Source organism: Lepisosteus oculatus, chromosome 14, assembly GCF_040954835.1.
Source record: "Lepisosteus oculatus isolate fLepOcu1 chromosome 14, fLepOcu1.hap2, whole genome shotgun sequence".
NCBI lineage: Eukaryota > Metazoa > Chordata > Actinopteri > Semionotiformes > Lepisosteidae > Lepisosteus > Lepisosteus oculatus.
In genome coordinates this window covers 29,659,589-29,687,188 of record NC_090709.1, presented here as the reverse complement: position 1 = coordinate 29,687,188, position 27,600 = coordinate 29,659,589, and the positions used below count along the sequence as shown (strand labels likewise).

The following is a 27,600-nucleotide window of genomic DNA, read 5'->3' as shown; positions in this document are numbered from 1 at the left end:
TAGGCCTCTACCCATATACGTATAATAGTCCTCTAAAATTATCCGTATAATAGACTTCTAACCATATACGTATAATTGACCTCTAAAGTTATCCGTATAATAGACCTCTAACCATATACGTATAATAGTCCTCTAAAGTTATCCTGAACTCCAATCATATATGTATAATAGTGCTCTAAATTTATCCGTATAATAGAACTCCAACCATTTATGTATAATGAACACCTTATCATAGACGTATAACAATAGACATATATTAGAATTTCATTCTAGACGAATTGCGGACCACATTTAGACGTCTAAGGTATGCGTTTAATAGACGTATATTATACGTCTTTTGCCCACTGGGCCGTCGTCCATGTGACTGGATATAAAAATAACTGATTCATTTTTAACCGGTCTCTGGAAGCTTAGATGTGACTATTTTTCCTTCCTTATTTCTTCATTCCCATGAATTTACTCTGTATTAGAGGAAACGCGAAAGTGGGAAACTGCAGACATTCTTCGTGAGTGGTGGATTGTGGTCAGTGAGCATCTGCACATCTCTAAGTCAGTTCCACAAGCTGTTCTGTTGGGGATGTAGCTCAATGGTAGAGTGCATGCTTTGCATGTATGAGGTCCTGTGTTCAATCCCTGGCATCTCCAAGTGTTTCATATTACTGTGCTCACATCGCAATCTTCTGTTGTGTGAGAACTCCTTGTCTGTGTTTATAGACAGCTAGGTTTACACAATTAAATTTAGACACACTCGAAGTGCTACAGTGTTCTCAGTGTTGTTTTAAATGTAACTCCAAAACATTTCGTTCTGTTCTTCACACTTGTCATGGCTTTTGCAGAAAACACCCTTTGAATTTCTTGAGAGATCATTCAGCGAGTGAGTCCTTCCTCTGGACTCCGCACTAAGCTGAAAGCTGCACAAACTCCTCATTGCATGTCCTGTACTCTTACAAGCGCTCTCGTGTAGATGTGGAGCACAGTTATAAGGACACTTTGAACTTTTTCCGTTTGAAACGGAAAATGCAAATGATCATGAAAAGTATTGATCGTATAAAATATCCATGGTACAACTCGAGAAAGAACTGAAGGACTACACAACAACTTTTGATGATTACAAGTTACTTTAAGAAATACAACCATCCGCACATGGGCTTGGATCCTGAACGCTTAAGTTGAAAGAGCAAAAGCGAAGGATGACCTGTAAACTCTCTTCATTGTCTTAAAGTTTATAAAATAAAACAATATCTTACTTTCTTAATAATTTCTTACTGTTTATAGACGATTTATTGAATTTTTGCAAAATCTCATTTACAAACTTTTTTCTGTTAAATTGTTATTCACATACTCGAATGTAGATAAACGTTATTGTCTTCCGGGTGTGTGCCCATTTCTCAAAAAAAATATTTGTTAGTCTGTTGGGAGGCTGCACAAGGTGTTTAGAGATAGAACATCTAAAAGACAGGCTTTCTAAGCTTAACATCAAGGCAGTTTTCTCAACAGAAATGCTCTTTGGCACTTTCAGCTTTACTTTGGGAACATTGCCGAGATCACTTCTGAACCAATGCACGTGATAGTGTGCCGGCAAGTACATTTAATATTGGCTGTGTTAGCGAGCTGCTTTTCCCTTTGAAACTTTTACTTCTTCATGCTGAATCATTGGCAGGGGTAAAGCTAATTAAATCTTTTCGCATAGGGCTCCATCAGAAAATACTTTCTCCTTGGTCAAAACGGGCACAGAAAGTTTTATAAGGGCAGCCTGTTTTGCACCGTCTAAATAACCGACAGTATGCGAATAAGCTTTTTAATAACAGTATTTACAATATAACCCATGTTCAAAAATGCTTTTAGCTTCTTTTAGTCTAAGAAACAGGGGTGTTTTAGCGGATTGTGGTCTTCAATTAGTAAACGCTGAAGTGTTTCCCCGCTTGTGAACAGATCTGGCTCCATTTAAACAGAATCTTGCTCAGCTCCTGCTTTCACTGCAACTTTTGAATTGAGCCCAAAGCAATAAGCAAGCTGAATTATCAAAGCTCATTAGGTACTAGAGATCATGGTATGTTATCAGGTAAATGCAGTCCCATGTATCCTCCGTAATTTCGAGTAAATACCAAAACACACCATCCATGACCCACAGCGGGAATAAGCAGGACTTGGTTGTTCAGAGCGTGAGGCAACTATCGCCAAGAGGGGGGTTTGATCCTCGCTCTCGCTACTATTTGAAATGCCAAAGACGCGTAATAGAGATTTTTGCAGATGTTTTTTTATGCTCCACTATACATTACAATAATGAAAACAAATCAATTAGAAATATGCAATACAATGTCGGTTCCCGAAAATAAAATCTGTTTTACACAGACATCATTGCTTTTGAGATAATCCAGATTGTGAAGACAACTGCGCCCTAGCTCTGGAAAATATTACTGAAAGGTTGGAAAGTACAACACGTTTGTACGTTTGACGTTTACAACATGTAACATGGCACTTCTCCAGCAAAGCAACTCAGGTTGGTGAACTACTGGTGTATTCAATACACCTCCATTCATCCATCACTTGTCAGGATGGTTGAGTGTTCTAAAGCACCATTCAAAGCGCTTTACAGGTAATGGGGACTCCCCTCCACCATGATCAAAGACTTGTGTTTTTCTAGCTCTCACGGGTATTCTTGTCTCCAGATCGAGGTGTGGGTTCAAATCCCACTCCTACCAGTTGCTTGTCAGGATGGTTGAGTGTTCTAACGCACCCTGATTAAGGACTTCTGTTTTTCTAGCTCTCATGGGTATTCTTGTCTCTAGATCGAGGTTTTGGTTCAAATCCCACTCCTACCAGCTACTCTTTTTCCCTGTTACATTTTCCCATCTTGATGTGCTTGCTGACAATGACAGGAGGAGGAAAATGGAGAAACTGCTTAGCAGACACATGATGGGCAGGAAGATTCATGAACTATTAGATGTGATTAGCAGAAAGTCAACTATAAATAGACTTTGTGCATTAAGAACTGTTTGTGTTGCCTGTAATCTAGGTAAGATTTTCGGTAAGGTATGCATTCAAATGTGAAAGACTATAATAATATAAAACCAGGAGAAGACTTATTAAAACATACTGTTTTCCTTGCGGTTTCTAATGTATTTTATTAAATGGGGGCTTTGTGAAATCAACTTTTAGCCTCTTGGAATGCAGTCACTCTCCCCGGCCTAAATACCATTATGTAAAATTAGGAAGCAGCAGTATTTTGATAAAGTGCGGTGTTCCTTTATCACAGTAACACAACAGTAAACAGTAAACGCTCAGGTGTTTATAATTACTCGGGAGCAGATCACCCTCAATCTAGAAAAAACCTTTCACAGCGATATTTGAATCGAGCCCCATAGCGTTAAGAAAGCTAAATTACACAAAGCTCATATGACATTGGGAGTCACTGTACCCTATCACGTCCTGCTTGCACTGTCCTACTAAAAGATTAGAGGGATCAGAAAGGACACAAACAACCCATGAATCAACGATTTTGAACTTAAGGGTCGCAAGCTCTACCGACTGCGCCTCTTGTTCCTCTATTACAACAGTAAAATTACTAGCGTTGATTCAACATATAGTAAGCTGACCCCGCTCACAGCGACGGCACGGTGGCCAAGTGGTAAGGCGTCGGTCTCGTAAACCGAAGATCGCGGGTCCGAATCCCGTCTGTGCCTCTTTCATTCACCGCCACGTTCCTTTATCTAAGTCTACGAGTAACATGGAAACGTCTCCTCTTGTTACTCTTTCTGTGGAAGCGCACAGTTTCCTGTTAAAGCCAGAACGTATTGCGGAAGTCTAATATATGAAATTTGTTAAGAACTTGATTGTCTTTTCACAGAGAAAAACGAGAAAACCTTTTTTTCAGAAGTGGGATTCGAACAAAAAACCCGAGGGGAAACTGTGACCTGAACGCAACGCCTTAGACCCCCAGCCAACTCGCCTGTGGCTTTTATATTGAATTATATGTAATTTATTTATTTCTACTCGTTGATAAGAAAAAAAGTGAAATCATGTAATTAGGGAAATCTCTTTTTTTTCATGTGGAAAACTAGCACAAGCAAATGTAAAGTTCAGAGCAGCGCTCAATAAAAACGATCAGAAACCGAAAGCGCGAATTATGCAGATCAGTACATTCCCATACCAGTTGTTCTGCAGAAGAAATAAAAATAGCCGAACTCAAAGACGTTGTATTGCATATTTCTAATTGGTTTATTTTCCTGATTGCAATGTATTGTGAAGCATAAAAGCCAGCTGCATCAATCTCTATTACGCGTCATTTCTAAAGGCGTTTCAAATAGCAGCCAGTGCAGTATTAACGCTTTTGGAGCATGTATTACATTGTAAATAATCTTATTTAAATAAGTTTAAATTCGCACACTGTTATTTAGACAGCGCAAACCTGTCTGACCTCATACAACTTTCTGTGCCCGCTGAGTAGATCTTAAAGCAGCTGCAGCCAAAGTACCCGTAATGGCAACACAGTGCTTTGAGTTCGGCTTTTCTTATTTCTTCTGCAGAACCACCGGCATCGGAATATACTGATCCGCATAAGAAGCGCTTTCGGCTTTGATGGTTTTTATTGAGCGCTGCTCTTAACTTTACATTTGCTCAGGCTAGTTTTCCCCATGAAAAAAATACATTTCCCAAATTACACGATTTCACTTTTTTTCCTATCAACAAGTAGAAATAAATAAAACATATAATGCAATACAAGAGCCACAGACAGGATGCCTGGTGGTCTAAGGCGTTGCATTGAGGTCGCAGTTTCCCCTGGAGACGTTTGTTCAAATCGTACTTCCGACAAAGAGCCTCTCTCGTTAGAGTAGAAACGACAGAATCTCTAAGTAGAAAACATTTCCACAACATCTCGCATTTCACGTGTTTAATGTTATTTGTCTTAGTGGCTGTTTCGGTGAATGATGGCTCTCTTTTCTTGCAGGGTGACGGCAAACTTCTTCAGAGAGGGAGTCTCCCACGCACGGCTTTTCTTTATCAGGACCGAAGGTAACAGAGACAGACTTCAAACTCAAATGAATTACTTCTTGAACATTTATGACCGGTAAAAAGCTGAGAGCAGAAGAAAACGTCATTGGAAATGAAGAAATGTCTGCTGACAGTAATCAGAGCTCACGCTCAACTGCGGACAACCGCTCCTTGTTAGTACAGTGTTGAGTTCCCCCGCTTGTCGCGCGGAAGACCGGGGTAAGTTTCGGTGACAGGGTGCTGGTTTAATTTTTTAACAACCTGACTTCAGTTAAAAACTGTGTACTATTTACTAAGTTTCAGACTACTTATTGCGGTAGAATATGGAGATCATATCTAGCTCTGAGCTCAACTGCAACAAGAAGTCGTGCTTAACAAAGTCAGAGCCCAGCTGAACGTGTGCTCAGTGTAGTGCCCAGGACTCAGGAGCATTGTTGTGGTTCTAATTAGCATGAACTGCAGGGGCTCTGAATCAGAGCATTTCAATTTATCTGTTCAGTAAATTAAAATGCAAGACACCTTAAAATGGGATTATTACTTTGTCTCTGTCCCGTTTGTATATAATCGAATGTTTAAAAGATACCAGTAAGGACACACAACTACTAATGGGATATTTTTTGGAAATAATCCCAAAACAAGCACGTGCGGCAGCTGGTAAACCCCTGTAATAATATTTGCAGTGACAAAACACTTTGAAGATTTGCAATCTATTTAAATATGGATTTACTAAATTTCAGTTCTCCGGCATAACTGAACTCTCACTGTCGCATACTAAAGGCTTTACATGCATTAGCTGTGATACAGATTCTAATAAACACAGAATGAAACTTAGTTTTGTTCCTCATGGTGATCCTCTTGTAGATCCAAATGAAATGTTTAATATGATCCCCCAAGAAAAAAAAGGAGTCAATTTCTGAATAATTGATACCCCATCAAACATTTTTTAATATCCCTGCAAGTTTATACAGAGAATGCTGGTTCGCGGCTTAAATTCAAATTAAAAAAAAGGAAACGAGTTGGAAACTATGTCAATTTGGGATTTAAATCACCCAGAACATTTCACTACATTGGGCAGTATGTGACAGAGAGCAGCTCCTGACATCCTGACATCCCTTTGATAGATCAGTTAGTAAAGTGGAGGACTGTAGTGGGTAATAGCAGGGAATCCTTAGGTTGCTGGTTCAATTCCGGCTCAAAGGATGGCACCTTTTGTGTACTTTGTTTAATCAAAGAGTTAAAATAGTGAATCTGTTTCATTCATGCGTTGAACAAAAGCTCAATAAACGACGAAGCAGAGGCTCCTGTTCTGAATTCACCTCACGTCTGATTGTCTTGTTTTGGTCAAGATCTGATCTTTGAATTAAGGGACTACACTGTCTGCTTTTTAATTAAAAAATACATACAAATGTCAAGTTTTTTGTAGATATAAAGGTGTTCTCTGTTTTCAAAGGATAGCTACTTAATTGGCTTTATGATTTGGTATTGATTTTGTATTGTTGTATTATTAAGTTTGTACTTTATGTGTTTTTATCGTATTGTGAACTACTTTTTTAAACAAATGCTTACAAAGGCAGACACGGCACACATCTGTTTATACCAGCGGTGAATTGTACATTTTTATTAAGTACAATCTACTGTGCACTTTTGGGAGTATAACAGGTTCGATATAAAGTGGCAAAAATATAAAAGGGAAAAATACCCCAGACTGCGTGTAAAGGCTTCGTTGTGACTGTTGTTTTATTTTTAGATAAAGATGGCGTACTGTGCACAAAATGTTGCAGAAACACAATCTGATATTTTAATAACTATTATTTTAATAATTTGATAAGTATGAGGTCCCGGATCCAAATCTTCAGTCCTGATATTTTTAAAAATGATATCTTCCCTTCCTCTCGTTGAAGTCACACGATGTGAACAATTGTTTTTTTTTTCACGTTGCGATCCAAAGAGCCTCAGATGCACAGTCTAACAGTAACCAAACCAGGATGGATTCTGCTGGGAGCCGGACTGAGCTCATTCTCACTCCCTGTGCTGAAAACAGAATTATCTCTTCTCCGAACATCGTCTACAGCTGCTAGATACTGTTCTGTGTCCTACTGCTCCAGCAATTCCTTTGACCAAAGACAAATCACTTGTGCGCTTTTAACCTTCTTGCAGCTACAGGCGAGACTGAAGCTGGAGATGTGAAGGCACCCGCTGGTGCATGTTCTCCAAATTTCACAATCGCGACAGACTTCCCTTTTTTTAAAAAGTAGATATAGCCCTGAAAAAAGCATTAGCTTTATCAGTTTTTACATTATTCAAACATGATATTTTTATTGCATTTTACATAATAATAATAATAATTATAATTATTATTGTTTAAACTTATATAGCGCTTTTCTGGACACTCCACTCAAAGCCCTTTACAGGTAATGGGGACTCCCGTCCACCACCACCAATGTGTAGCCCCACCTGGATGATGCAACTGCAGCCATAGTGCGCCAGAACGCTCACCACACATCAGCTATTAGTGGGGAGGAGAGCAGAGGGATGAAGTCAGTTCAGAGATGGGGATTATTAGGAGGCCATGACTGGTAAGGGTCAATGGGAAATTTGGCCAGGATGCCGGGGTTACACCCCTACTCTTTCAAGAGACGACCTGGGATTTTTAATGACCACAGAGTCAGGACCTCGGTTTTACGTCTCAGCCGAAGGACGGCACCTGTTTACAGTTTAGTGTCCCCGTCATAATACTGGGGCATTAGAACCAACACAGACCCGCCCAGTGACAGAAACCAGACAGTATCGTGTGTCGGGCTCGGCTGCGAGCAGGACAATGACGTCACGGGGACAAAGTAGAGAAAATCAAAACTGTTCTATAAAAGACCTGTGTCAGCTGTCGGTTCGCAGTCTGGACTCTAAATCCACCGATCCGATTTCAAATCTCTCTAACACCTGAGCTACAGCTTCTTTTGAGTAGTTATTCAGGAGAACATTATGTTAATCATATAGATGAAGCGTTTAATATATTCAGGTGGGTAGCTACGTCAGCATTCGTATCTGCAAAGGAACAAGTAATACTGTAGGTTTATTCCACGCTGAAAAGAGAAGAGAGAAAACAAACCTGAAGAAGGTTTCACAGCTATGTTTTCTCTCTTCTCTTTTCAGCATGGAATAAACCTATTCCCAGTGGGCAGTGATTCGTCGAATATACGTATATATATATATCGTCGAATATACGTATATTCATGGCGAAATACGGCTATACGTATATATACGTCGCCGCGACATATAATCAATGTCGAATTGCAACTGTAAAATCGACGACATTAATAAACGCATATATAATGTTGAAAACACATCTAACACAGTGCCTGAGGCTTTTTACTGTATATATCGTGTGTGCCGAAACTAGGAGTATACGGCACTCTGCACAGTGTACGAAGTAAATTATTTTCGCAGTAATTAATTAATTTATTATATTTATTACTATATTTAGTATACACGTGTAAATAAATTAATTACTGCGAAAATAATTTACTTTGTACACTGTGCAGAGTGCCGTATACTCCTAGTTTTAAAACTGACAAAAATGTAGAAAACACGTTTCTCACTTAGAAATTTAAGATGGGGGTGGGGTATTACTAGTAGCGGCACTGAACTCACCATGGTGCAATTCATTTACGTGACGGGCTAGTGGTTTAATGGATAACGCGTCTTATTTCGGTTTACAAGATTATCGATTCGACTTCTTCCGGGGTTGTGTGATTTAAATCAGGCTCCTCAGAAATAGATGTCCGGTATGTAAATGAACTGCACCTGAAAGCAAACGTTGGGTCTGGGTTCCTTTCTTTCCTGCATGAAATAGCAAATCATTACAAAAAAAGACACCAAGTAATGTCCAATAGCGTTAGTCATTTAAGTAAACATGAATATACTGTAAGGTCTTGTTACATAGGAGTGGATTTCAACCACAATTAAAAAAGGGCGAATTATAATTACAGGCTTCAGACACGTTTTCATACAAAAGTGACCAAACACTCCCTAACTTTCAGGTTTGCTTGAACCTGTAACAAAAACATGGTCTGAAACTTCCATTCTCTGATGTTACTGTCTCTAAAGTCAGACATGATGTTACGCAGATGGGCAGTTTTCTCTCATCGTGTTCAAGATTATTTGCTGCATAAGCTCCTTATTGCGTGTTCTGTACTGCTCTGTTATTTTGTTCAGATTACCTAAGTGGTGTACAGATAAAACCCAACCTCGTGGTGTAATTTCCAGGTTCGGCACCAGCAGCACCTGCAAACACATCAGCTGACCTCAACATGACTTGAACTCACAACTTTCTGATCTGAAGTTAGACATGCTACCATTGCGCCACGAGGTCACACATTAATTCCCCCAAAGAGAAAAATCAGCGTCCCTGAAAAATATTTTTTTCATTCTCTTCCGTGAGGAGCGCCGCTCTTCAAAAGAGGGTCTCTTCTTCCCAGACCACAGATTATTCTTTCCGCCCGTCTCTCTCACAGAGAGCAGACACACCGTCTCCACTGATGTGTTTACTACATCTATAGATCTGACCCCCTACAGCCCCTTTATACAGCCCCGATATTCGATATTCCCCGATAAAGAACAAAAAATATTCCTGGATAGGATATTTACCACCAGCCTCGTGAACATCTCATCTTGACCTCTTCCAGGAGGAGCACAATTAACACAGAATCCTCTCTCCATTTAGCAAATAACACAAAACACTGTTTACCTGTCAAGACAGAAAACCAGGCTGCTCCAGGTGAGGCTTAAACTCACAACCTCGGCATGACTCCACTGATGATGTCATTTTACATGGCCTGAACCAGGAAAGAGTTTGGAAGTCAAGAAGTTATGGTGTTGTTTTAATACTTGCCTACTCATTTAATTTTTCGGTCAAATCTTTTATTTGCGAGTTCTTTCAATTGATGTTAATCCTTGTCCCAATGCACGATTCTGGGCCATGGTGCATCTTGAATAATGTTCTTATAGGCTTCAGTTTGGAAAAGTGCGCTCTTCAGAAGCTACCGAAACCGGTAATTGTTATGTAACACTTAATGCAAAAGCAACGTTCGGGTTTGAAAAAGAATATTACTTGCTATGAATACAAACACTGTTACAGGAGGCGTGATAGGGCTATTTTAACTTAGATCATCAATTCATCTTACATTTCTTCTCCATCTATATCAACAGTGTAATCGCTACTGAGCGCTAAAGGCAGGTCCTGGCAATACAATCTTCTTTAGAAAACATTTTAAAAACTATTTCCACTACCATCTGTAAAGTAAAAGATACCGATTGCACACAACTAATAAAATATTTTTTCCAGGGACGTTGTAGCTAGATGCAAATTACAATCGAAAATGCATCAGCTTTAAAATTTTCTTTTGGATCCAGAGGACGATCAGCATGAGCCATCAAAGAGCCTGTAGCTACAAGAAGGTTAAAAGCACACAAGTGATCTGTCTTTGGTCAAAGGAATTGCTGGAGCAGTAGGACGCAGAGCAATATCTAGCAGCTGTAGACGATGTTCGGAGAAGAGATAATTCTGTTTTCAGCACAGGGAGTGAGAATGAGCTCAGTCCGGCCTCCAGCAGAATCCATTCTGGTTTGGTTTCTGTCAGACTGTGTGTCTGAGGCTCTTTGGATCGCAACGTGAAAAAAAAAGAACAAAAAACATTTGCTCACATCTTGTGATTTCCAAGAGAGGAAGAGAAGATATCACTTTAAAAAAAATCAGAACTGAAGATTTGGATCCTGGACCTCATACTTGTCAAATGATTAAAATAATAATTATGAAAATATCAGGTTGTGTTTCTGCAACATATCGTGCACAGTACGCCATTTTTTTCTAAAAATACAGTAGATTGTACTTAATAAAAATGTACAATTCACCGCTGGTATAAACAGATGTGTGCTGTGTTTGCCTTTGTAAGCATTTGTTTAAAAAAGTAGTTCACAATACGATGGAAAACACAGAAAGCACAAACTTAATAATATAACGATACAAAATCAATACCAAATCATAAAGCCAATTAAGTACCTATCCTTTGAAAACAGTGACATTTGTATCTACTTTTGAATTACAAATCAGACAGAGTAGTCCCTTAATTCAAAGATCAGATCTTGGCCTAAACAAGACAATCAGATGTTAGCTGAATTCGGAACAAGAGCCTCTGCTTCATCGTTTATTGAGCTTTTGATCAACGTCTGAGTGAAAAAGATTCGCTATTTTAACTCTTTGATTAAAGTTCACAAAAAGCACCTTCCTTCCAGCTGGAGTCAAAACAGCGACTTAAGGATTCCTTACTGTTCCCACTACAGTTTTCCGCTCTACCAACTGTAGTGGAAATCTAATGAGTTAATTGATTCTTAAAAATGTAGAGAGCTTTACAAAAAATATATTGGTGCTTTTAGATAATATTTCAAGGATATAACTGCTATGCTACAGTACGTGCAGAATTTTAGAAAACAGTTCGTCAACAAAGTACACTGTTTAGGTTAGTTTAGAAGACAATGTACCAAAATAATATATGCTGTCTGGGTCATTAGAATTAGCTGAAAGTAACTGATAAGCTTTGAATAACAAATCTAGTTTTTCTTCTCTCGCTCTATGATGTAATCTGTTTTCTCTTAGAGAAAGGGGAAGTTTTAGAAAGGGACCAAGTGCTGAACTTTTTTACAGCGCAACGTCTTATAAAAACCCTGTACTGCTTGTAACAAATTGAGTCTCTGGTTGCACTTGGCGAAGTGGCAGCAGGGCTCCCAATATTGCAATATTGAAATAAAGACCTTACTCAGGTGAGAACTCTCTCTTGTGGCTTCCTTGATAGTTATATTTCCATGACAGTTTGGGGGCTCGTCCGGGATCACAAACCTGAACGCGAACGGCTGCTGAAACTCCATCCGGACCCGGACAATTTTAGCAAATTGGACGAACCTCGGAGGATAAACTGTTTATCCTTCCAGAGACGCGTCTGGAGAATTGGCAGCTGTCTGACGTCAGTAAGTGATCCTTAAAAATTAATAGTTTGAGAAGCGAGCCACAGGGGTGTTCTCACGCGGGTTTGATGAGTCTGGGACTCATATAAAGAACTTATCTTAACACAGACGTGTGGTTTTTGCTCTGCGGAGTAGTTAATGTGATAAGGTTCTAAGTAAGGCACCGATCGGTAAAAATGGGAAATTAAAATTCAAAGACGAAAATGGGACCGAGCAGTCCAGCAAAAGTACATGTACGACAAATTCGGAGAAACAATTATAGCCTGGGTTAGGGAAAAAAATTATGTTCATGAACTGTAAAGCTAGGGTAATAGGTGTAAGGGAACTTGCACATAATTTATATATGATAATTAGGGGACCATAACTATGAAGGATCTTTGTAAGTGAATCAGAATGGACAGAGGAAAGTTGAATTAGGAAAAAGACGTTTCCTGAAGAAGGGGAAACTTAGAAGAGAAGGAGAAGAAATGAAAGAAAATGAATTGGAAAACTTATTTAATGGAAAGAGGAATCACAGAAATAATGGGAAGCTTAAAGAAAGACTAGTCTTGAAACTAAAGAACAGCAAACTGCAGCTAAAGTCATGGCCATGCGTACTAAAAAGAAAAAGTCTCCACCGAAATTAGAAAGCGGTCCGGAGCCACTTGTTTGTGAAATACCAATGTGCACTTTTTCAGGTCCAGAAGGAACTCCAGCATATGTACAGTACATTGACATTGGTCTCCTAGTGAATTATTTGCATTAGTTAAGTCTTTTCCTTAATTGCCTGATGATCGTAAAGAATTTAGAAGAAAGGCAAGCGCCTTGTTCTTGATTGTCTTAAGCCTAATTACAGTGACATAACCTTGTTGCTAGATCATATTGTTCCTAAAGGTTTATAACGTCCTCTAAAAAGGAGGAGGCAGATTGGCGGATACGTGACCCAAATGATGAAGAAGTATCCATCTAAATTAAACCACACGGACATGGAGAGGAAAAGTTAGGCGGCCGCTTCTAAAAAGAGGTAAGGACTCCTCTTTTCTAAAAAGTCCCTTGTCCTCTCCATGTTGCTGTGGTGGGTTCAGGGTTTTCCTGAAGCTGAAGGGAGTACAACAGAAAAATGAGTTAATGGTGTATGTGTTTTAGATGCCTGTTTTGTGAAGGTGGGGTAGAAAAGGAGGGATTGCTGAAGGAATAGCATCTCGCCCTGCCCGTGCGAAAAAATCCAGGTGTTACATCCTGGTACACGACTGCAGTACGGCTAAAGGTGGTAACTAGAACTGTACTCGCAGAAGAGCCGAAAATGGTAACTCGATTCAACTGTGTGTTTAAAGCCAGGATTTGGAACCTGGTCCGTGTTCCCGTATTGTGATAGTTTGTCAGTTTGTCTCGACTGGGGGATTCCGCGGGGCGCGTGGGAGACGTGAAAATGGTTTGGTGTGAAGGGAAAAAAAAAAAGTTTGATTAATCCAAAGTGAAATTTAAAAGAAATATTGACTGTCAGACGGAATTTAGGCTGAACAGGAATGTAGAAAAGTGTATGAACCTTTGGATAAAAATATTTACAGGAATATTTGAGAATTCAACAGAATATCATAGATGAGACGGAAAAAATCCCTGATGGAAAAGCTAAAAGCAATGGCTGAACGAAACGAAGTTGTATATGTAGAAAAAGAAAAAGCAAAAGAAGAAATAGAATGCCTTAAGAGAGAATCTGGGAGAAGGGTGGGAATTAGTGTGGAGATTTTTGAAAGAGCATTTCCCACCGAAAACTGATTAGAGAAAAGTAACAGCATGTCAGCAGAAGGAAGTGAGGATGTTTTCAGATTTTACAGAAAGGTTTATAGCTTTATGGATAGTATACTCGGGGTTAGCCGATGAGAAGGAAGTGAATGAAGATACTTCCACAGTAATAAAACAAATTTACTTGAGTGGGTTAAAACCTGATGTTGCCAACTATAGTGCAACTATGCTTTCCTGATATTACGAACAGTGACAGATGTGATTTAATAACTCGCGAAGTATGCATGCAGAAGTGCTAGCGCTGCAAATGGGTGGTAAAAAGACTCCCAAGGAGGAGAAAAGGGAGCCGCCAGTTTGTCGAAATTATTGTGCGACTTTAATGTTATACCGAGATATAAAACCTCAAAGACAAAACTACTAATAAGCTGGTGTGCAGTTACTAAAAAAAAATGTGTTTTTTGGAGAAATTGTAAGAAAGACGCTTGATTTCACAATTAAAGAACTTGTCAGAAGCTGAAACGAGAGCCGTGTGTGAACTAACAGTTTTAATCTAGTAAACTTCTCTGTAGCCTTCCTAAATTTATCTCAGGATTTAAATAAAAGTGAAATAATCTTACAGTGTGCAGTAACTGTGGGGCACAGGAGCACAGCTGTCCTGTTTTTAGACTAAAACAGCATAAAGATGTGATATAACGTTTTCTAACGGGTAACAGGAGGCTACAGGAGAAGGAGTGCAAGGGTTGTGTTTAAAGCAAATATAAGCTGTCACAGTCTGCTTGGGTAAAGATGTACAGTTTCAACTACTGATGTGGGTGGGGGACACCCCAGACCTATTTTAGGCCCAGACTGCAGCATTTTATAAGGAATTACTGCATGAAATAGGATTTATGTAAACTAACTCAATAGAGTTATGTGATATTGTGATTGTTTTACCTAATGAGGGAATCCATAAGGCCGGGCTACTCCAAGTATTGGATCTTGAGAGGAAAAAAAAGGAGTATAAAACCAATTACATGATAAAGCCAGGGTGAATGCCTTCTCAGAACGAGCTTGTCTAGTGACGTATTGGTTTAAGGGGGGTAGTGCAGTCTAAAGACAAAATTGCCTTGACCCCTGCAGCAGAAACCGTTTTTGATGTTTTGAAACAAGCTTTCTTGCAGGCACTGGCCCTGGACAGGATTCCCTCAGACGGATCATCTGTATGTAATCTGTGTGTAAGTGAAAGAAATGGATCGTGAGCTGTTGTGCTGGTGCAGGAGGCATGGAGATAGGCATCGTCTGGTGGGTTATTATTATTCAGGACCCCTTGATGCGGTGGCCAAGGGGCCGTGTTTATGTGTTGTGCAGGCTACCTGCCTGGCTGTATAAACTGTGAATAATCTGGTGTAGAACTAGCAGACCGAATGAAAAGATTTAATTGAAACTTGTAAATATGCTAAATGGAAAATTGTAGCAATTTATATAGACTGTATATATACATTTGGTGTATGCCACAATTTTGGATGGCAGTGAAGGAATAGGAATTTCCCCAACATGGCAGGGACTCCAGTTAAGAATGTTGGGTTTGTCTCTGAACTGTTAGAAGCTTTGCAGCTGCTGACTGAAGTAGCTGTGGTAAAGTGTAAATCACATAATAAAGAAATGTTTCCAGTAACTCGAGGGAACAACTTTGCAGATGTAGCTGTCAGGTGAGCAGTACTTGTAGAACAGGAGTCTGAGACCCCTGTGAGACCTCTATTGGTAAAAAGGGGACAGCTGCAGGATATTCAGGCTGAGGCCTCTAAGGCAGAGAAAAGGACATGGTTAGAAAAGAGTGTGGTGCTGCCAACATACTGGACACTCTGCAGGCCCTTACAGCCTAATGCTCTTTATAGCTCGACAAATGCACTCTGTCGGACACCTGGGTGGGGACCGTGTTTGAAGCAGTAGCCACTTATGTGGTATCTCAATGTGATGCTTATCAAAGGAACTCAACTACAGTTCAGGTGCAGGTGCTACAGCTCAAAAGGCCTGGTCCTGAGAAACCTTTCATGCAGTAGCAAATGTTTACAATTTACATTTGTAAAGGGAAACCTTGGCTCTTATAATCTGTTTTCCCAGTGGGTTGCTGTCACTGCCTCTGTGTCTACCAAACACTTGATGATGGAGATAAGCCCTCGGTGGGCACTGACCTACCGCTTGTATTATGATCAAGGGACAGGCTGTGGCTGGATTATTCGGGGTGAGATGGACTGAGATCACCCTCAGTCTGCTGGAACAGTGGAATGAAGGAACAGAACTCTAAAAGATCGACTAGACATCAGACTGAAGGAACGCCATGGAATGCGGGCTGGATCAAACAGAACTGTGTAATAGAGCCTGTTTGATATTATCACAAGCCAATCAACAAACCTTCCTAGAGGGATGAATTTGGCTAATGGATTGTTGAATTTGCTAATTCTCTATTGTAGTATTGTAGGTTGTTAATTGAAGTGGTGCATGGGACTGGTGAATAGGTGCTGGACGCTTGGAGACCTCCAGTAGAGGGAAGACACGACCTGATACCTGGCGAGTGGGTGTGGTGAGGAAGATATACCCTGCCAGATGTTGCAACCCTGCTGGGAAGGACCATATCAAGTGCAACTGACTATCGACTCTGAGTGATAGGACGAGATCGCTGGATCTACGCATTGCGCCGACACCGAACCACTGCACCAGAGACTGAGTGAACATTAATTATTATATTGTCAGTGTTTCTGTGTTTGTTGAGCTTCCTGAGGGGGGGCGACAGTGTACCTTTTAAGTGTAATGAGTTTTACTTTGATAAAATGGGGATATGGAATCAATACTTTATCAGTCAGCCACAAAAAATAATCAGAGCTCATGTTGGGATTGTATTGCTATAAAAGATGCTCATGGGAGTATCTTTGATAGAGGTGATTATTTAGGTTTATTGGCATGGGTAAATAGCCCTGCTTTTAGTCTGAGTGTAACTCAGATCTATTAAAATGGAAATAACTGTATGCTCCTCGCTATAATCACAGTTTTAGGCCATTCTCTATTAGGGTGATAGACAGCTGTTTAGGTGAGCAAAGACTAAACAGTACTTGTATTCTAGACAATTATTAGCAAATGAATGACTTAGCAAAGCACATCTATGATGAAGAAAAATATATATCACAATTATAATCCAGATGATTGGGGCATTGGTGCATGGCTACAGTCTGTGCTAGGAACCTGGAGAGGGTCTCTGGTTCAATACATATTTGTGTGTCTGGTATTATTCGTTATGATCATACTGTTAATATCCTGCTTGAAAAACATGTGGACTAAAGCTGCTGCTTCTGTGCTAATTGTACGCCCTGAAGGGATCATGAAGGTAAAAAAAAATGTAGAGAAAGGTTCTCCTATCTAGTGGCAGAACCTGATGGGTAGAACAATATAGTTTTAAGGGGAGTTACCCTTGGGAGTGATTCCCATAGATGCACATTATTATTATGGTTTGTTTGTTTATAATAAGATGTTTTGCAGGAACGGACCAAAGAGAAATTTTACAACTTCAGCTAGAATTGTTCTGCAAAACGGCACAGCTGAGGCAGTGGAACAATGTGTAGATTTTTCTAAGAGTTATTACCCAGCTGTTGACCAATCTTGTAAAAAACCCCTAAGAAAAATGCTGGGCTCCAGCCCACAGGGATTTACCTGTGCTGTAAGAACTAATGCGTGAATAAGTAGACTGGATTCTGGTGAAAGACAGGAAAAAGAGGTGGTGTTCGCTCAGGTGGAGGGGGCCGTGCCAGGTGCCCTGAATTCATGCTTCCCACTGTAAAAAGGTCACAAACGAACTGAGCAAAGAGCAGGAGTGATGTCTCCACAGGGATAGATGGGGATCACATGCTTGGGACTGATGTGCCCAGCCTTTTTCCTTTTTATGTGGAAGCCTGTCACCCAGAAGCCCAGAAAGAGGAAGAATCTAAACGCGAAGCCTCTTTGTATACAAACTGGCTGAATGAAACTGATAATGAGGGGGATATGAGTAATTTGTGGTACAAATTTATAAATCATACTGTAAAGTTAAAGAAATTTAATGCATCTTGTTATGTATATGCTTTAATGCCTCATTCTACAGCCTCACCCATTTCTCTCCTGGTTAGAATCACATCACTGTTTGGGCCAGGGGGAATGTTTTTCTTTAAGTAACTAACACCGATTATAGTAGCTGTGATACTTGTCTTCCTGTTTTTGTGTTGCTGTTCGACTTGTATTATTCCAATGCTTCAAAATATGGTAATGAATATGTTTGCGCATCAGTATGTTCTGGTAAGAACGCAAGAACCCGAAGTATGGGAGCCTCCTGGGAGTCCATATGAAGAATCAAACTTTTAATCATTTTCAAGAATAAAAAGGAGGGAATTGTAGTGGAAATCTAATGAGTTAATTGATTCTTAAAAATGTAGAGAGCTTTACAAAAAATATATTGGTGCTTTTAGATAATATTTCAAGGATATAACTGCTATGCTACAGTACGTGCAGAATTTTAGAAAACAGTTCGTCAACAAAGAACACTGTTTAGGTTAGTTTAGAAGACAATGTACCAAAATAATATATGCTGTCTGGGTCATTAGAATTAGCTGAAAGTAACTGATAAGCTTTGAATAACAAATCTAGTTTTTCTTCTCTCGCTCTATGATGTAATCTGTTTTCTCTTAGAGAAAGGGGAAGTTTTAGAAAGGGACCAAGTGCTGAACTTTTTTACAGCGCAACGTCTTATAAAAACCCTGTACTGCTTGTAACAAATTGAGTCTCTGGTTGCACTTGGCGAAGTGGCAGCAGGGCTCCCAATATTGCAATATTGAAATAAAGACCTTACTCAGGTGAGAACTCTCTCTTGTGGCTTCCTTGATAGTTATATTTCCATGACACAACTGAGCTGTCAAACGGATCTAAAGAACTCCACTCTGGCACATACTACCCAAAGTAGTGAAATATTCTGGGTGATTAAATTCCAGTTCGACATCAAGTTTCCAACTTGTTTCCTTAGTCTTGGTTACCTTGAATTTAAGCCACAAACCAGGATTCTACTTTATAAACTTCCGGGGATGTTACAAAATGTTTGATGGGGCATCAATCATTACAGGCGGAAATTCACTCCTTTTTTTTTCTTGAGGCATCATATTAAACATTTCATTTGGATCGAGAAGAGGATCACCATGAGAAACAGAACAAACTGTTTGATTCCGTCTTTATTGGGGAGCTGTATCACAGCTAATGCATGTAAAGCCTTCAGTATGCGATAGTGAGAGTTCAGTTATGCCAGGGAGTGGGAGTGAAGAGAACTGAACTGAAATTTAGTAAATTCATATTTAAATAGAGTGCAAATCATCAAAGTGTTCTGTCACTTAAAACTTATTACAACACTACCAAGAGTGGGGATTGAACCCACGTGGACACTGTGCCCTGTCACAGAAACATACCCTGGTCTCCCACGCAACAAACAGGGGTACTCAGCACTATACTAACGAGGAGCGCTTGTCCGGTGCTCTGTTTACGGTCAGCAGTCATTTCCTCTTTTCCAAAGACATTTTCGCCTGCTCTCAGTAATTAATGTCGGTTTGAAGTCTGTTCCTTTTGTCTCCGCTCTTGACGAAGAGCAGCCTTATGTAGGAGACTCCCTTTCTCAAGAAGTTTGCCATCACCCTGCAAGAGAGAAGAGCCATCAACCACCGAGGCAACCACTAAGACACTTAACATTAAACACATGAAATGTGAGATGTTTTCTACTTAGGGATGTTATCGTTTCTACTCTAACTTCTTTGTCAGAAGTGGGATTTGAACAAACATCTCTAGGGGAAACTACAACCTGAACGCAACGCCTTGGACCACCAGCCATCCTGCATGTGGCTCTTAAATGGAACGATATGTTTTATTTATTTCTACTTGATGATAAGGGAAAAAAAAGTTAAATGTAATTAAGGAAATCTCTTTTTTCATGGGGAAAACAAGCCTGAGCAAATGTAAAGTTTAGAGCAGCGCTCAATAAAAACTATCTGAAACAGGTAGCGCTTCTTATGCGGATCAGTATATTCCGATACCAGTGGTTCTGCAGAAGAAATAAGAAAAGCTGAACTCCAAGCACTGTGTTGCCATTACTGCTACTCTGGCTGAAGCTGCTTTAAGATCTACTCAGCGGGCACAGAATGTTGTATGAGGTCAGACTGGTTTGCAATGTCTAAATAACAGTATGCGAATTTAAGCTTATTTAAATAAGAGTATTTAGAACATAATACATGCTCCAAAAGCGTTAATCCTTCACTGGCTGCTATTTGAAACGCATTCATAAATGACACGTAATAGAGACTTATGCAGCTAGATTTTATGCTTCACCATACATTGCAGTCAGGAAAATAAATCAATTTTCTTTAACACCTCTGGATAAAGTTCTTCTGTGGAGCAGGTTTCAGACCTCTGCATACAGCGCCCTTCTTCTACAATATTTGCAGACAGGGCTTTATCACTCGAGTTGTACAGAACAAGTGTGCATCGGTCCATGAAAATAATCAGTAGTGCTGTTTTTCTATGCATAGTTTAATCAAGAGCACTTAAAAGATGCGGTTTTGGAACGGCATAAATTTAGGCAGAGAACTTAGTCTCAGGACGAATCTGTTGATGCTTTTGTGACTGCACTAAGAGAAGTGGCTAAATCTTTTGACTTTGGAGTATTGAAAACTGACATGTTAAGAGATCAACTTGTGGAAAAATGTGCACATAAGAGACTATAAATTGCTGCAGGAGGAAGGCCTGACTTTAAGAAGAGCTCTTACAGTCGCTAGAATTCATGAAGCAGCTCAAGCAGAATCAAGAATGCTTTCTGACCACAGTGACAAAGTGACACTGAACGGGGCGCTCGCTCAAACTTTACAAACAAAAGCCGAGCAGCAGGACACAGTCATGCTAGAGAAATAGAAGAACAGGGGACGGCTGACATTACATGTTACAGGTGCGGACTAACAACGCACAAAGCAGATGAATGCGGAGCGTGAACAGCAAAATGTCTACACTGCAAGAAAACAGGACATTGTGCACGTCTGCAGAACATCACGTCCGAGTTTAAGGACAAGTATCCCTTTTATTGTTGTTGCTGCCTCCGGTTTACATTTGGCGATGTAAACCAGATTCAGAAAAAAATAATTTGAACAACCTTATTCCCATGCTTACTCGAAGGCGCGGTGGCCAAGTGGTAAGGCGTCGGTCTCGTAAACCGAAGAGCGTGGGTTCAAACCCCACCCGTGCCTGTTTCATTTGTCACCGCTTTCCTTTAGTTTCAAAGTCTTAAAAAAACTCGCAATGTAGGGATCTCAATAGTAAGAGAACATAACTTTCGCCAGTGATTAGTATTCTTCCATATCCTGCCTTGTTTTTAAGTCGACAAAGCTTATCTCTCTTCACACCCACCTTCCGAATGATCGCTTCAGTATTGGGAAGGAACGTGCGCTTAGTACAGCCCCCGACTCCATGGTCTGATCACAAACAGATCTGGTGAGCTGTCAGTCCAGGTTGGAAGTAACGTTTGAAAGCACTAAAAATCTGACTTAGGAATGAGAAGACCATGTTTTTTTATACGAGTAAACGATAAAATAATATACTGCCTGCAAGACTATGTCAAGTTCAAGTTCAAGTCCAAGTTTATTGTCATTATACTCATACACAGGTATATGGTATAACGAAATGCTATTTAGCTAGCTCTCGGACATAAGTAGTACAAAGAAAAAAACACAACATCAATACAATTGTATAACAAAAGAAAGACAACAGCCGATGTGCAAAAAACAACAACAGGCAGTGTGCAAAACAACAAAAAGGTAACAGGTTATGTGCAAAAACATGCATCAAAAGAATGAAATAAAGGGATAGAAATGAGGGGATTGAGCTTTTGACATGTATGGTAGAAGTAGATTTTCAATGTGTGTTTGGGTTTTTGGTAAGAAAGAAGGCACTGTGAGGTTCAGATCATAGGTGAGAGGTGAGGAGAGAGTGAGAGAGGCTGGGAGTTTAATAGTTTGATAGTGCGGGGGTAAAAACTGTTTCTGAGTCTGGTAGTCCGGACCCGAATGCTCCGGTACCGTTTTCCATGTCATGCTAAACGCCACAAATTGTGTTCGTCCAGTCGTATCAATCGTTCTAAAGTTACGGAAAATCGGATGCGACTGGTGCAATCAGTACCCATTTTTTCAGGATAGTCAAGCGGTTTAAAACAGTAAATTCACAGCTTCGTGTCTTTTAAGCTTTGTGTTTCGATCTCCAAATAGAGGCACGGGTTCAAATCCCACTCCCGACAATCAGGCGTTTTACCCTGTCTTTTTTACCTGCCTTTACACTGGGAGTACGAGGAAAACGGAGAAACTGCTTAGCAAAAACATAACGGACAGAAAAAAGCTTTGTAAACACGTGAATATGATTAGCAGCAGTAAGGCATGCATTCAAATGTTTAAGGCTTATTTATAACAGCAGCAGAAGAAAGGTGCAGCCTTTGTGAGAATTCACGGGTTTTTATGCTGCTTGGACTTCTTTCAAGCCTATGAAGTGACCCCCGTTTTATTTTCATTTTCAAACTTCAGAACCGAATAACAAAAAGGTTTCATGTGTGACAGCATTCCGTTGCAAATACCGTTTCCACGATGTATTCAGCGACGGGAATGAAATGTTTTAGTGCTGGCTCAAATGCGAGGAATTTCAGAAAAACCTGGAAAAGCAACGCCGCTTTAAAAAAATCTAAAGCGTGTAGTCAGCTCTTTTATCTCGGGCAGTTCATTCCAATACGATGTTTCCGCAGAATAAATGAAATGCCGAACTCCAAACATGTTGTTGCCATTATTGTTACTCCTGCTGCTGTAGTTTTAAGCTTTAATCAGTGGGTATGTAATGTTGTAAAAGGGCTGGACTACTTTGTTCAGTCCAAATTCCACTATGTGAATTTATGCTTTTTTAATATAAGCATTAACAATACAATGCGTGCTCAAAAACCGTTACTTATTAGCTTAAGAAGCGGCAGTGTTTTGACAAATTGTGGTATTCGAACAGAAAATGCTGAAGTGTTTAATACTTGCTTGTGAGCAGATCTCCCTCGATTTAGACAAACTCTTGTTCGGCCGATGATTTCAGATCAAAATCTGAATCAAGTGGAAAGAAAGCTGAATTACGCTGGGTACTGGGTATCACTGTTACGCCATCAGGTCATGCTAGGAGGATTGGGGGGATCAAATTGACACAGAGGGACCCAATGTGGGGGCTGAACCCACAGTTCTGAGATTAAGAGATTCTTGCTCTATGGACTGCGCCTATATAACTCTTGTGCTCCAGCAGTAATGTTTCTGGGTGTAGATGAACATGACATTATAGACTGACAGCAGGAACACGTGGCCCACAGGCAGTGACAGTATCGCTATATTTGGCTGCAGTATATTGTGTTGAGAGCAGCATTAACTTTCCTGCAGAGATGGGAGTGCCTTTAATACAGCTCTTTCAATCAGACAGAGTAACAGGAACTGACCTGAAGTTTCGGCTGTGGATCCATCTCCACATGGGGGACAGTAAAATAGCGATGAAGTAATGTTTCTGGGTGTGGATGAACATGACATAATAGACTGCCAGCAGGAACACGTGGCCCACAGGCAGTGACAGTATCGCTATATTTGGCTGTAGTATATTGTGTTGAGAGCAGCAATATCTTTCCTGCAGAGATGGGAGTGCCTTTAATACAGCTCTTTCAATCGGACAGAGTAACAGGAAGTGACCTAAAGTTTCAGCTGTGGATCTATCTCCACATGGGGGAAAGAGACAGTAAAATTGCGATGAAGAAACAGAAAGATTTGTGCTCGCTGCAAAGTAGGAAAGAGGTGGTCACATAAAACAGCTTGGTGATAATTTGCAGCGACAATTTTATGTTATTTAGTACACGGATTTCTCTTCATGTTCCTTAAGATGTGTAATTTGTATGTTGGTTGTATGAGAACAGTTTCTCCTAAAGTCCTGTCAATTGACAGTGTAGAGCTAGCTGGTGCACATCTTCAAGAAGACTCTCTTTAAGGCGATTACAAGTTTCTCGAACAAATCTGTGTCATATTTTTAAAATAGTTTAGCTAATGAGCAACGAGAGTACAAATAAATTCTCCCACCCTCCATTTGAAGATGAAACTCCATGTGCGAGTCAAAGTTTCCTTGAAGCTACTGATGTTCGTCATTATTGGACATTCCCGGTGATATTGACTAAGAAGCTCAATTTTTACGTGTTGTAGTTCAACATGTGCAAAACATTCGTATCCCCTGCAAATATCGGCAAGGTCAGTGATATTCTCAACAACTTGTGCCATTGCAATTCGTGCGATTGGTGCCATACTTTTTCGAAATGTATACTGACATGCCAGGATCAGAGGGTCATATTTAAAAAACTGGTGCATTAAAATTTCTTGTACTTCAGGATTTTGATAGTCTGTTACATTGTCTTTCACACGTCGGTGTTAGAACTGTGAGACATTTTCATAATCGGGGGGAAGGCCGTAGCAATAAGCAGAAAGTACAGTCACCTTTTCCCAGTGTAAGTCCGTGTTGTGGTGAGTTTTTAAAATTGGTTTGCGATTTTCTGAAATATATTCCATACAAAAATATAATTTGGACAGTCGCTATTTATTTGGATATTCCTTTTCAGTGAAGATGTCTACAGTATTCCAGCCGGATTAGTACTGATCGAAGAGAGCCATCTACAGGCGAAAGGCGACATAACATCACAGCAGCACCATTTAAGGTGGAACGAAAAACACGCATAAGAAGCTGGCGAATAAGAAGCTAACTTAAGCCTCGTAGCAGACCCTTGGAGGCACGCTCAAAATAATCATCTTTCCAAGTACTTAAGAGTCATATTTAGATCGCTTTACTGCAATTTTATTTGATTGATGGGAGATGTGAAGCCATCGAGCCTGTACTGCACTTTCACATTGAAATTGAAGCCATTTCTCATGCTTTCTCTCAGTTTCGGGGCTGCAATTGAGTGTAAAGGAGGCGACTTGAAATTGAAACGTGTAATCACCTTACAGAGGGTCTTCACGACGGGGTGCGTCAGCTAGTTCTCCATTATTGTCAGTTTACTGGACTTCTGAAGAAACCTATCTACAGCGAAGATACAAACTGCACAGTTTAAGGCACATGAAGAGAAATCTGTTTGCTGATTGACTCAAAAAATGTCGATACAAATAATCTGCCAGGCTGATTTACTTGTCTGACCACCTCCCTCAGTTCCCCTTTGCTGTTAGCACAATTCTTTCAGTTTCTTTTCTTGTATTTTCCTTGCTATTTTAGTGTTCCCCATGTATAGATGGATCCACAACCGAAACCGTTTTCACCCTGTGTTTCTGCAGCGTCAGTCTGTATGAGGAGCACGACTTGCACAGCTCCAGTGGCGCAATCGGTCAGCGCGTGGTACTTATACAGCAGTGCACAGCGGAGTCATGCCGAGGTTGTGAGTTCAAGCCTCACCTGGAGCAGCGTCTTTAGCTACTGAAAGCAACTGTCAAGTTTAGATATTATTAGGTATTTGATGGAGATAAATTAACATCAAACGAACAAGTAAAGATTTATTTCGAGTCACAATCAAAGAAGGCTCCACAGCTGAAACGTTGTGTTTACTTCTATTTTCAGCATGGAATAAACCTATACTTTTCCATTTGCAGCCCACGCATGCTGTGATGCAGCTCCCTACTTAAATTACTATCAGCTGTGTACCTGTACACAAATATATGAGAGAGGTCTACTGAGACAAGAGGAGCACTGAAGACTTGATAAAGCTCTCGCATTAGATTCTGTGTTTATGTTGTTCCCCAGATTTGTTTTTAATGTTCTTTCTCTTTTGAAGTTGTTGCGTTTGTTTTTTTTTCTGATTGGTAGCTACAACGGGTCAGTTGCAACAAACTGGCTGCTGAAATTTGTCAGCAGCTCTGTAGCAAACCTGTTCTCAATTGCAACAAACCTAAAATAACAGCTGCTCCCCATTAGATGTTACTAAAGTAGGAGACTAAGCAGACGAAGTGGAACAATAGATTACATTGGAACTGTCCTGAATGTAGTGGAAATAATATCGTCATTAAGTAATGAACAATTGCTTTCCAGACACTACAATCATTCACAAGGAATTTTATCAATACATATTTTATTAATAAAAGTGTAATATCTTAATAATGAAGTTTAATGTTATCTATATCAGTAGCTGTATTACAGGTAATGCATGCACAGACTTTATTATACTATAATGAATTTTCAGGTATCCCGGGGAGAGAACTGAAGGAAATACATATTTAAAAGGGGTGTAAGTCTTAAATGTGTTCTGTCACATAGGGGTGTTAATTGAATAGATTTGTTGTAATAATATTTGACTCTACACTTGTGTTTCTCAGGAGACAGCATTAATATTGGGGATTTGCGGATACAGATACTAAGTTGTACTATACAGGCAAATGTATGGTTACCTTAATGAAAAAAACTCTTATCATTACCCTTTTCAACATTATTATTTAAGACAGTCTTTCAGAACAGTATTCTCGTATTAGTGGCTATAGTCTAATGATAATGGTGGTGAAACAGGTGAAATGTGCGGAAAGAATTGGAGATGGAACAGGAGACTCATCCAGTTGATAGAAAGCTTGGGTAGGACTGCACAAACACCGTGCCAGTGCTTAGTAGCGTCATTTAAAAATAATACGTGGTTTAACAATATCAACTGCTCTTCTGTGAGCTCAGCTCCACTACTAGTAATACATTGCCCAAATTTTCAAATTAGATACATGTGTTTTCTACGTGTATGTAATTGGTACTTTTTTGTTTTAACTGATTTAAAATATAATCTTTATAAAACAGACAAAGGGTTTATGTGTCGCGCTGAAATTCACACACAAGTAAGGAAAGATATCGCGCTTAGGAAGAAATCCAGAGTGGAGACGCCGGCGATTGAAAACAACCACATACAGCCTGTATGTGCTCTACCACTGAACTTAACTTCTGACAACTACTGTATCTTTATCTCCAGCACTTTCTTTTAGGAAGAGTGAGGAGTCTACAAGCCTAGAAAATAAGACAACTAAGTGAAAGATAAATTTTCACTTTTTGATTAAAGAACATAAAAAACACCTTTCTTCCAGCCAGATTAAAACCAGAGAACAAAGAGTTCCCAGCTGTTTCCACTATATTCCTCCGCTCTTATAACTGAGTTATCGAAAACACAGGAAGCCCACCTTTTGTCTTACATAAAGCACAATGTAGTGCAGCGGTCCTATTTATTTAAAACCCAGTTCGAAATCAAATCTCATTCCCATAGTCCTGTTTAGTTTGAATTTAAGCAGTTGTAGCAGCAATGCTTGGTAATAAGACAGAATTAAGCGTTGCTGTGCTTTCCTTAATGAGGCCCCATCTCACTCTCCATCTCTGTGGTGCAGCCACAGAGAAAGTATTCATGCAGGCTGATTTAAGATGTTTTCTTTTGATGAGGGACAGCTCCCAAACGGGGATGCACTTAGATAAGCCTGGCTATCATGATCAATGGTCATCCATTGGCGCCTATCTGTCTAGGGAGTGCCAAATGGACATCTGGACTGCATTCCTAAGTGTCAGGAGTAAGTGACTCGTATCTCACCTTGATCAACCAATCAGAGACTGGCAGGGTGTGGTAACACCATGTGGGTCTCCAATGCCCGCCAAACTCTCAACCAATCAGAACACATCTGTGTCTTGGTCAAAAAGGGAGCGCAAGCTCAGATCAGGGCTCTCCTTGGCCATTTTCGCACATCCTCAGAGACAATCACGTGACAAAGGCTGTTGTCTACAAAGGGACTTGGACTTTGTTCTAAGCGCGGG

At 40.0% G+C, this 27,600-nt stretch overlaps 4 non-coding genes across 4 annotated transcripts; all 4 read left to right on the top strand.

Moving 5' to 3' along the window:
- Window positions 1–573: 573 nt before the first annotated feature.
- Window positions 574–645, top strand: trnaa-ugc (transfer RNA alanine (anticodon UGC)). Its single transcript has one exon. It is a non-coding gene; the product is annotated as a tRNA-Ala (tRNA).
- Window positions 646–3,611: 2,966 nt separating this feature from the next.
- On the top strand, window positions 3,612–3,683 carry trnat-cgu (transfer RNA threonine (anticodon CGU)). The gene has a single exon. It is a non-coding gene; the product is annotated as a tRNA-Thr (tRNA).
- Window positions 3,684–20,927: 17,244 nt separating this feature from the next.
- Window positions 20,928–20,999, top strand: trnat-cgu (transfer RNA threonine (anticodon CGU)). Its single transcript has one exon. It is a non-coding gene; the product is annotated as a tRNA-Thr (tRNA).
- A 4,148-nt stretch (window positions 21,000–25,147) lies between these two features.
- On the top strand, window positions 25,148–25,241 carry trnai-uau (transfer RNA isoleucine (anticodon UAU)). The gene is made up of 2 exons: window positions 25,148–25,185; window positions 25,206–25,241. It is a non-coding gene; the product is annotated as a tRNA-Ile (tRNA).
- The last annotated feature ends 2,359 nt before the right edge of the window (window positions 25,242–27,600 follow it).